Genomic DNA, 10,095 nt, shown 5'->3' on the forward strand with positions numbered 1-10,095 from the left:
CTGGGAGCATGAACTTGCAGCATAGATGTCACTAAAAATATCAACCGTACACTAAAAACAGCCATAATGAAAAGTTCAACCTTCCCAGCAAATGTTCTCTCAGTGAGAACAGTAATAAATGTCAAATACAGTAAATCTGTTTTATACAGCCGAAATATGAAAAATCTGTGTTCAAAATGTTGCTGTTTTTAGCAGTCACGCATTTTTGCAAATCAGTTTTTAATTAATTTTTTTTCTATCACAAGTGATATAACATGCAAATAAACTCACTACAAGTGATATTACGAATGATATTACATGCAAATAAGTTCACTACATGAATTTAATAATTCAGTTGTCACTACGCGAACAAGTCAGAAGTAAATTATGTAACCTGTCTGTGTGTGTGTCTGTGTGTGTGTGTGTGTGTGTGTGTGTGTGTGTGTACGTGCAGAATTGCTCAAACACTCAGAAGAGTAATGACAGCCATATTTAGCAGCAGTGTGTATGTAGCCTACGTGTCAGCTCTCTGTTTGTTTGTATGGCCTTTTCAGAAAGGATATTTAAAATCTTGTCTGCAAAAGGTCACTACCGAAAGATTTTTTTTTTCTAAACAGCCTGAGAAAGCCAATAATGCCTCATAATGCTTTTTTCATATCCGGTTTCAGCAGCACTTTTGTAGAATGAAAAAAGAGACTATATGTGTGTGCGTGTGTGCATGTTCATATGTTAGCATCTGTATCTTAATTCTCAGGTTTCATCTTTTATTCTCATTCAACAATTCATCACTGTCAAATTGCAGATGCACATCTGCTCTGGTATTGTGTTATTGTGAAAAATTCATAACAGCAGATAATGAATGCACACTGTCTAGTGCAATGCATAAACAACTGACTAGAAAACATGCTGCAAAATAACACATCGGTTAACACAGATTACTTCTGTGCACTTTACTGCTATCTCTGCTCTTATGTCTGAATTTATTCTGGTACATGTTGAGATTTCCAGAACTGGTCACAAATGGCCCGGAACATTTTGATTGTGTTCAGTGGGTTAACAGTTTCTGTAGTTGTAGACAAACTTTATATGTTGTCAGGAGACAGCTATTAAATAGACGATCTGAATCACACGGACTACTAGGTCGGAGGACATTAAAGTGTATGGACATGAATTTCCTTTTCTGTTCTTTCACAGACCGTTAAGCCATTGAAACTGCTCTTCATCTACATATGGATAGAAGACCATACACACAATAAAATTAGACAAAAGCGTTCCTTATTCACATGTGTCTTGCAAGCATATTTAAATGTGTATCAACATCCTAAAAATGTGCATTATAAATATAACACAGCTCTATATCAAGCCTTATACCTGGATGAAAAAAAGCATATTTTTTCCATTCATGGCCATTTAAAAGTATCAGTGCGTTTTGATAGTCTGAAAGTGATGTTTTATAGTGATTGTTTTTAAGTACAGTGTTTTAAAATGTTGATAAAACTGCCAACTGAGGCAAATGGAAATGCTAACTGACAGCTCTCTCAAAGTGTTATAAACCTCTTTGGTCAATATTGCGTTCTATACTATGTATTTTTATCAAAACAAATTTCAGTGATGATTAATGTCTGTGACCTATTGCTTTGTCAGGCTTGTATGATGTGATTGAAATGGCATGTAATAAACAGAGACTGATAAAATATTAACAGGCATAATGTTACTGTGTGTAAGTGAAAGAGAATGTGTGACCGTAGATTAGTAGAGCTGTGATTCTTTTAATAATATCCTCCCTGACCATTCAATTACTCTTCTTTGTATTTAAATGAGCTCTGAATACTCCTTAGAGTAAACCAAGCCATTAATACGGCAAGACAGAATATCTGAAGAAAAGTTAGGCGATGATAAAAGGAAAAGAACAAAAGAAGAGAGAAAGAAAGATTATTATTGATTAATTGCATATTTCAAGATTTTGGGTTAATTACATGAACATATACATTTCGACGTATAGTTTTCATTCTGAGCAGTTTTGAGATACTGAGCTAGAAAGTGTTTGCGTTTCACGGCCTTCTGTAGGATATAACCCTATTTGCTTTCTTAAAAAAGTCCCAAAAGAAAAACCACATAATGTAAATACATTTTCACAGACTAATAATATGCAATTAACCGATTATATAACCTTATCATTTCAAGGCATTTCACCAATTAAACAGCTTTTTGCTGTACTGGTTCAGTGTAAAAAGCCCCATGTGACAAATCAATTCTTGGAAAGTAATATTCCATGATTTTTTTTTTTTAAATATAAGATCCATGCATAAGAAAGAGTTAGCAAAATTCTGTTTAATATTCTCAAGCTGTCAAATTCCCAAATGTGTTTCATATCAGCTACTCATATTTAAAAGTGTTAGACAAATAGTTACACATGCAGACTTGGCAAAAATGATGATCTAATAAAAATGGAGCAATATATGACACGACAGGAGCTGTCCAGACATTTAATCCTGAGTCAATGTTTGTGATTAATGACAGTACAGTAAGTGGAGGTTTTGCCCCCTCATTTACAGCACGTGTAGCAGATGAGTAGACTCTCCCTCAGGGCTCGACCATCTCTCACAGCAGCAGCGTGGAATTAAACCTGAAGTGCACGACTGCGGTTTTGATTTAGTTCATACTCTTTCCCATTACAGAGCGGTGATGCTTCTACAGCAGGAAGAGCTAAATCAAACTCGGTGGAGAGATGGTATAAGCAAGGCTGCCTTTCTGCGCTCTGGCAATCTTAGTTTGGTCATTTGACTGGATTGACCTACTCATCATTGCTCTATGATTTCTAACAGCCTTGTACCTGAAACAGACTGCATCTATGTCTATCTGACCCTGAAATGAAGACTAAACAAGCTGTATAATGAAATAAACAGTTTACCGTGACCCAGTTAAGGTGACAAGCGATAATACAAACTGTGCAAATGTTGATCACTTTGAGAGTATCTCTTATATTGTGCGGATAATGGTGACAAACTATATGCATTCATGCTCATTTTAACCTTAAACCTTGTATCTGTCTTTTTCTCTCTCTTCCATTTGTTCTTATCTATTTAATATCCTCTAACTTTACTTGAGATATTCACATTATATTAAAACATGAAATGGATCACAGATTTCCTGTGTCACACACGATGAGGAAAAATGACAATTTTTAAAAATCACGTACCTCCTACACAAACTGCCATAGAGATAAATGGGAATGCTAACGGATAGCTCTCTCCAGGTATTACAGACCTCCATGGAGAGTAATCATGGCATTTGTCAGCCTGGACCCCAAGTGACATGCACATATTAGCATGCTAGCTTAGTCTAATTGGATTAATTAGAGAGGTATAACTATGTTGATTGAGATTTATAAACTGCTGTGCGATTTCTGAACAGCCTGCAGTGCATATCCGAGTTTCTTATCACAAACAAAAACAATGTTACTAAACCATTGAGTATCTTTATCTATGTAGATGTATATATGTACGTGTAACAATGTTTTGTTCAAATGATTAAATAGCATTTCTTGTTTACTTTCACTTTTATACAAAAAGCAATTTCATTTATCCTACCAGTTCTAAATTTATTGCAAATAACCTAGATTAAAACCAGCTCCCTTTTGGCAAAAAAAGTTTTAAATGGTATCATTCTGTAGACACAACATGGCATTTGCACTCTCGACGCTTAGTATTAACAACTGCGGCAAAAAACCTTTTTTCCCATTTACCCAATCACCAGGGAACCTATGAAAATATCCCTTTAATTGAAACTCAGATTCAGAAAATTACTAAACTGATGCTAAAGAATACGCAGGGCGTTACTAGTCCATTTTTTCCAGGGCTCTACAAAGCTAGCAAGGCTCACGCACAACAGGAGCTGAGCCTGATAAAAAAACACGAGCACATTAATTGTCACTGCACATCTACGAATAAACGAGCCACACTTTACTGCAATCAAGCTGTAAAAACGAGAGCTACTCTAACCCCTGAGGAGAAATTGAAAATCGTCTCTAGAGCCACAGACAAGGGCCGGAATTTAAATAAACACATTTAGCGTGTCTCAAAATGCTTCTCATATACCATATTCAAATGACTACAACAAGCAAAACGCACGTGACTGCATAAACAGGATGTTTTTGTGCACTGTTAGCTACAAAAAGCGTGAGGTACCTTGCGATATTTGTCTTTCTGTTCGATTTTCATGCCAAACCTCAACACTGCATCTCTCCTAAAGCTCTCGGGAGATTCTGCAAAACAAAACTGCATGTATTTCATGCTTGCATGGTCTGTCACCCCCATCAGATGTACACATGAAATGCTTATATACTGGCAGAGCGGTAGAGTTAGAGCAAGAAAATATCGACAACCCGTGTTTACTGTTTACAACCAGACCAGCTAAAACCCCATCAGTTCAGAGCACTAACTTGCATTTTAAGGTGTGCTAAAAACCTTCAGAAACGAGGTTGTTTGAGCGATTATATGAGCTGTTAGTGTTTTCTGCTGCTGTCAGATGTCAATTTGATAAATGATTACTATTTTATGGCCTTACCCATGTAAGTGACTGTATACAATTAAATCATACCAATCCACAGAGTGTTTCTTATTGACAGCGAGCGAGAGAAAGAGAATTAGCACAGTAGCAAGAATGAATAATTCATTGGCACAATGCGTTATTTGAAAAATAACAAACAATGCTGTGAGAGTCTGCATTTTTAATGACAGCATGGGGAATAAAAACAATAATAAAAGACCTTGGAGTATAGAGAATCGCAGTTTGTGTGAAGATTTGACATTAAAACAACACTGAAAAGAGGCAAGAAATGTACTATAGTGTTAGCTTAGCAATTCTCTAATGACAAACGCCATTGGATCTATTATTCTTTGTCTACAGGAGAAAAAGGCAGCACTCTAGATTTTGGAAGAAAGCCTTAGTGTCAAAATGTCACACTGGCTCCTTTGTTCAACAAACAGGATTATTCAAGTGTAAGCCTTTGTGCAGAGCAGGTTGGTTCTTTTTTAGAACGATAGCTTAGCATATTTGTGTGAAAACAAAAAGATTCAAGCATCACCACAACCTTGTTTTCTTTCACAAGTCGGAAATCTGTAGGACGCATCTTCATAGCAACCTCAATCACTATTCAATAAGAAACATTAACAACAAGGGGGAATACACAAAGATGAGGAATAAAGCAGAATAGACCAAAGGACCAACTCCTCAAGGAGAAGAAGCTGCGTTCAGCTTTGTCATATTTGCAGTGATTTGCCGACAGGCCCCCCACTCATCTTCTATGAGAAAGCAGACGTGAAGAAGAGGATTTGGGATGTAAACGTCAGCTTTTTCTCAGAGAAAGAGAGAAAAATAAAGTTTCTACATGACAACAGATGAGCAAACTCCAGGAAGACTGCTTAATTATGGATTTTTTTGTTATTTTCTCCTGCTCAAGACCTTTGAAAAATTACAATGCGTCTTGCAGAATGTCAGTGGAAACTGAGCGGATCTGAAATGTCAGAGCTTGTAAAGGCTCATGAAAGAAAATACAAGAGGAAGAGCTGACATTAAAGGCAGCATTAGTGCAAAGCAAGTGATGAAACATAAATATTGTGCAGTACTGATATCAATGCATGTGGCATTAAGTAACCCACATCCACATGCGCATTGCGCTTGAAAGTGGCAGGAGATTTGTCAGCCTGGAAGACTCTAATCTGATTGGCTAGCTTTGAGTAATTTCCAGGAGTAAGGGCAAAGGACTTTTTTTCTGTAAAGAAGTCATGAGGAAGAACTAGTTTGCAAAGTTAGTCGCGTCAAACTTCTGAAAAATGACAAATTACAAAAAAAAATATAACTTATACCGTGCTATAAGCAATTTCAGAAAGAAAAAAAGGCGTCACGTTTCAAATCAATCAGACATTAATTTTCTAGTGCAAGTCACAGGTATGTCTACAAGTCCAATAGATATAGATCTTGGACCATAATGCTAATTGATGCACCTTGTCTTTGACTACAACCCCTTTAATGAGCATTTGATAAGCAATGTTTTTTTAGGCTGTCACTGTTCAGTGATCATTTGGAAGATATCACTTCAGACTTCAATTAAAGCTTAATTAGATTTGGTTCACCTTTAAAGTGTCTGCAAGGTCTTGAGTGCCCGTCTGCTTCAGAGACCGCTAACTTTATTTCAATGACTCATTACATATTTACTGCTGCATCTTCATTACATGTTATGCTTCACTGGCTGAATCCTCCCAGCAAATGAAACCTCGAGCTCTAATCCTATTACCCACAAAATGTAAAAATCTAAGAGTCTTTAATTTCTCAGAGAAACGAATGACCCGTGAATACTTTGTGTTTCCAAAAGAAATAATCACTTTAGTTCACAGTTCACTTTGTAGCCCTAAAATTCACAGCATATGTATACAGCATGAGCATATTTTGTTGTGTTCTTGTTTTTGTGTGCGTGTGTTTATTCACAGATGTTGACTGTAAACATTATTACAGCGGCAAAGTTGAAACTCAGACGCTGGATTAAACACATACAAGGATAAAGTGCAGTTTGCTCTCTGTTATTGTGTTTTTCTTCCCACTTCTGCTGTTTGTTCTTGGCACACTGGAGAAAAACAGAATGCTCGCAGAGATAAGACACTTGCTTAAGAAATAAGAGTGCAAAATATTCATATTCAGGAAGCATGTTGCCACAAACAACGAGAAACAATTAGTAAGCAACTAGCTGACAACAAGGTTACCAAATATTTGAGACCGTTGAAAATTTGGGATTAAAAATCTAATTTAAACCTGAAAATAAAGTCTAAGGATTTTGAAAACAGAAAAACAAGTGAATTTTGTGACATAAAAATAATAACAATAATAAAAAATGTATTTCGTGGTCAGTAGAAAAATATGCAAATTTGTGCTATATAATATCATTAATAGTTTTCAGTTCAGCAGCTTTTTCAACATTTCAATCACGTTGTTAAGCTGATAATGCCATACATAATTGAAACTATAATATGAAATTAGATGAGGAATAGATTAATTGCAAAAAGACATTTTCACTAGCGGTATCACACCTTTTGACCACGCCGGGAACACTCTTCCTTTTTAAATGTCAGTTCTTCCAAAAAAACTTTTCGAAGTACAAAATAAATAAATAAAAAAAAAGTACAGGATTAATAGTTTACAATTTGTATTTGTTTAGACGAAGTAATGATTTAATAATTAGAATTAATTGCAATATACTGCATTTGGATTTTCTGCAAATCGAATTAATGCATGATCAAGGGTTTTTATTTTGCTTCTACGATAAGTAATTCAAGGTTCAACAAGAGGCAATAAATCTTCATTACTGACATATTATAGCCTCTAAAGATTTAATGACACACCTGAAGAGATGCGGTATAAATTGAAAATTGGCACTCCCACAAAATACGGATATTGCTTTCCATTCAACCAAAACAGCAAAAGCTAATTGTGAAGGCCTGCCTCTCTTCTATATATCAATCAATAATCCAAGTGGAGCTGGAAAAATGTCTTCAGCTTTAATCCTTGAAAATCATCCGCAATAAGACTCGCTGAGATGGAATAGCAATCCGCTTTAATTGCTTTATAAAACCAGTGGCTATTCCCTTGTGCTCAGTCACCTTATTGCCTGCTTTAGCTTCACATCTAAAGACCAAGCTTCTGAATTTAGAAACATAAAGTCTGAAAGGGTCCATCTGCAATCTTCATTATATAATGAGGTGTATATAGGCGAAAAAACTGAAGCCAAGTTTTCTCCAGAGATTCAAAGAACGTGCAAAAGGCTTGGAAACTGTGCATCAGTCTTATTAAAGCGTGATTTCAAAGGCAGACAAATGTAAACATTGACCTGTGATGCAGGCAGAGAACCGTTTAAGGGAAGACTACGGCGTTTCAAAGATGAGCGGCGAATCAAATGAATGAAAGAAAATGTAGCTTATATTGACACATTGCAACGCTTCCTTAATGTGCCAGTTCTGCTTTGTTCCCATAAAGGAAACTCTGTTTTTCAGTCATTTTCAAAATGTTTCAATGTAAAGGGCAAGGGATGTCTGATGTGTGAAGTCTAGATGGATGCTTTTGAGATTTTTGGATAAAAATTCCTGAAAAGCAAATAATCACAAAATATATATTTTAATATTATAATTCTGGTAGTCAAATTGCGCAGCAAGCTGTCAAATTGTGAACAATTCAACTCTATAACTTAACAAGATGTGGTTGACAAGCCTCTCATCATTCGAGGAGTATGTTGCTGAAGATAAAACATCGAGATTTTAGTTTTGCTTTCGACAGGCTTCCTTCCACAAATGTAAACAAAGATGAATCATAATGCATATCACAGAATGACAAAAACACACATCAGAGTTAACACAGCGACACTGGTGAGAGAAAGCATTGCACGGTGTCAGGGAAACAGGGAAGGATTATTCGAGTAATCATGTCAGAGAGAACACATGAAAGTGTTCGCCACTTGAAACAATCCTTACGGCTGACAAAAATAACGATTGGAACAACTTGTCAAGCCTACTTCAAAAGCTATGATTTTGTCAGTTGCCGTATTTTACGATTTCTTGCAGGGGAAAAAATACTGGCTGATGTCATTTCATAGTTACAACTATGTCTTTGTGTCTCAAAAAAATAGAGAAGGTATAGAAAGGCAGCATAAACGACAGAGGAAAGCAAGAACTAAAAAGAAGCACCTGGTTTCTATAGTGAGTCTCAGTGGTTTTACTGACAGACATCACATCCGATGTGACTGCATCAATGTATTTGTGTATGCAAAGATTTATTATTTATTTTTTACTTGTATGCAGACACATTGAGGCAAAAACATGGAGCTCCGTACTTCACAAAATGGCTTCTACTTTGAAAAGCCACAGTGGCAGAAAAGCTGCCGACCTCAGAAATGGCAGAATGAATAAAAGATAAATGCCTGTCTACATTGCCCAGGGGGGATGAAGGTCAGTGTTGTCAAAACTGTGTGTGTGTGTCTGTGTACCAGCAATGAACTTTTATCCCTACCTTAATGGTTCAAAAACTGATGTCAAATATTTTTTTAAGAAAAACCTAAATTGAACAGTATCTAAAAGGGTTGTTCGTACAGTTTGGTTTATATTTATATATAGTGGGGAAATTCTTTTGCTCACCTACTGATTTTGTAAGTTAGAAATTGATTTGCGATTTAATGAGGCAAATAGGTATTTGACCCCTTCGAAAAACATGACTTAGCACTTGGTGCCAGAACCCTTGTTGGGATCAACAGAAGTCAGACTTTCTTGTAGTTGGGGATTTTGTCCAACTCCTCTTTGCAGATCCTCTCCAGGTCATTGAGGTTTGAATGCTGATGTTTGGCAACTGGAACCTTCAGCTCCCTCCACAGATTTTCTACAGGATTAAGGCCTGTAGACTGGCTAGGCCACTCCAGGACCTTAACTTTATTCCCAGCCATTGATGAGATATTTCATCAATTAGGTTACAATGCTTCCCTGCCAAAAACAAGTTTTATGTAAACAATATAACGTGTGTGTGGTTCTACAATATGCAATGCAATTTCAATTGTTCTACAGTAACATATGTATGTATGTAGCCTAAATGTGTGTGTGTGTGTGTGTGTGTAAACATATGTATATACGTGTGTGTGGTGGTGTGCATATAAGTGTTTATGTATGTCTATTTGTTCTGTTTACTGAATGCAATTTGTAGTTATATCGCCAGGGATTATTGTCTCTGGTTTTGACCCTGTCTGTATTCTGATTCTCCGTTTGCCGCTGACCTGATCTCCGCCTGTCTCCTCAATTGTTCATAGTTATTTATAGGTGAAAGAATATGATATCTGAATGAAAATGTATTACTTTAATAAATGTGCATTTTTCTCTCTTTTTTGTTTTGGTCCATAATGTTGAATTTTTGATGAAACATATCTACATTCAAGTGATGATCAAACATGAACCAATTGTTTTCTTGGTCCCAGCTGCCTTGAGATCATTGACAAGATCCTCTTGTGTACTTCTGGGCTGATTCCTCAATCGCCTGCATGGTGCTCCGCAACTCAACTGTTGTCCCCTTCTCACCAAGCTTCTTGGCGAT

The sequence above is a fragment of the Puntigrus tetrazona genome, chromosome 14 (genome assembly GCF_018831695.1).
Source record: "Puntigrus tetrazona isolate hp1 chromosome 14, ASM1883169v1, whole genome shotgun sequence".
NCBI classification, from domain to species: Eukaryota; Metazoa; Chordata; class Actinopteri; order Cypriniformes; family Cyprinidae; genus Puntigrus; species Puntigrus tetrazona.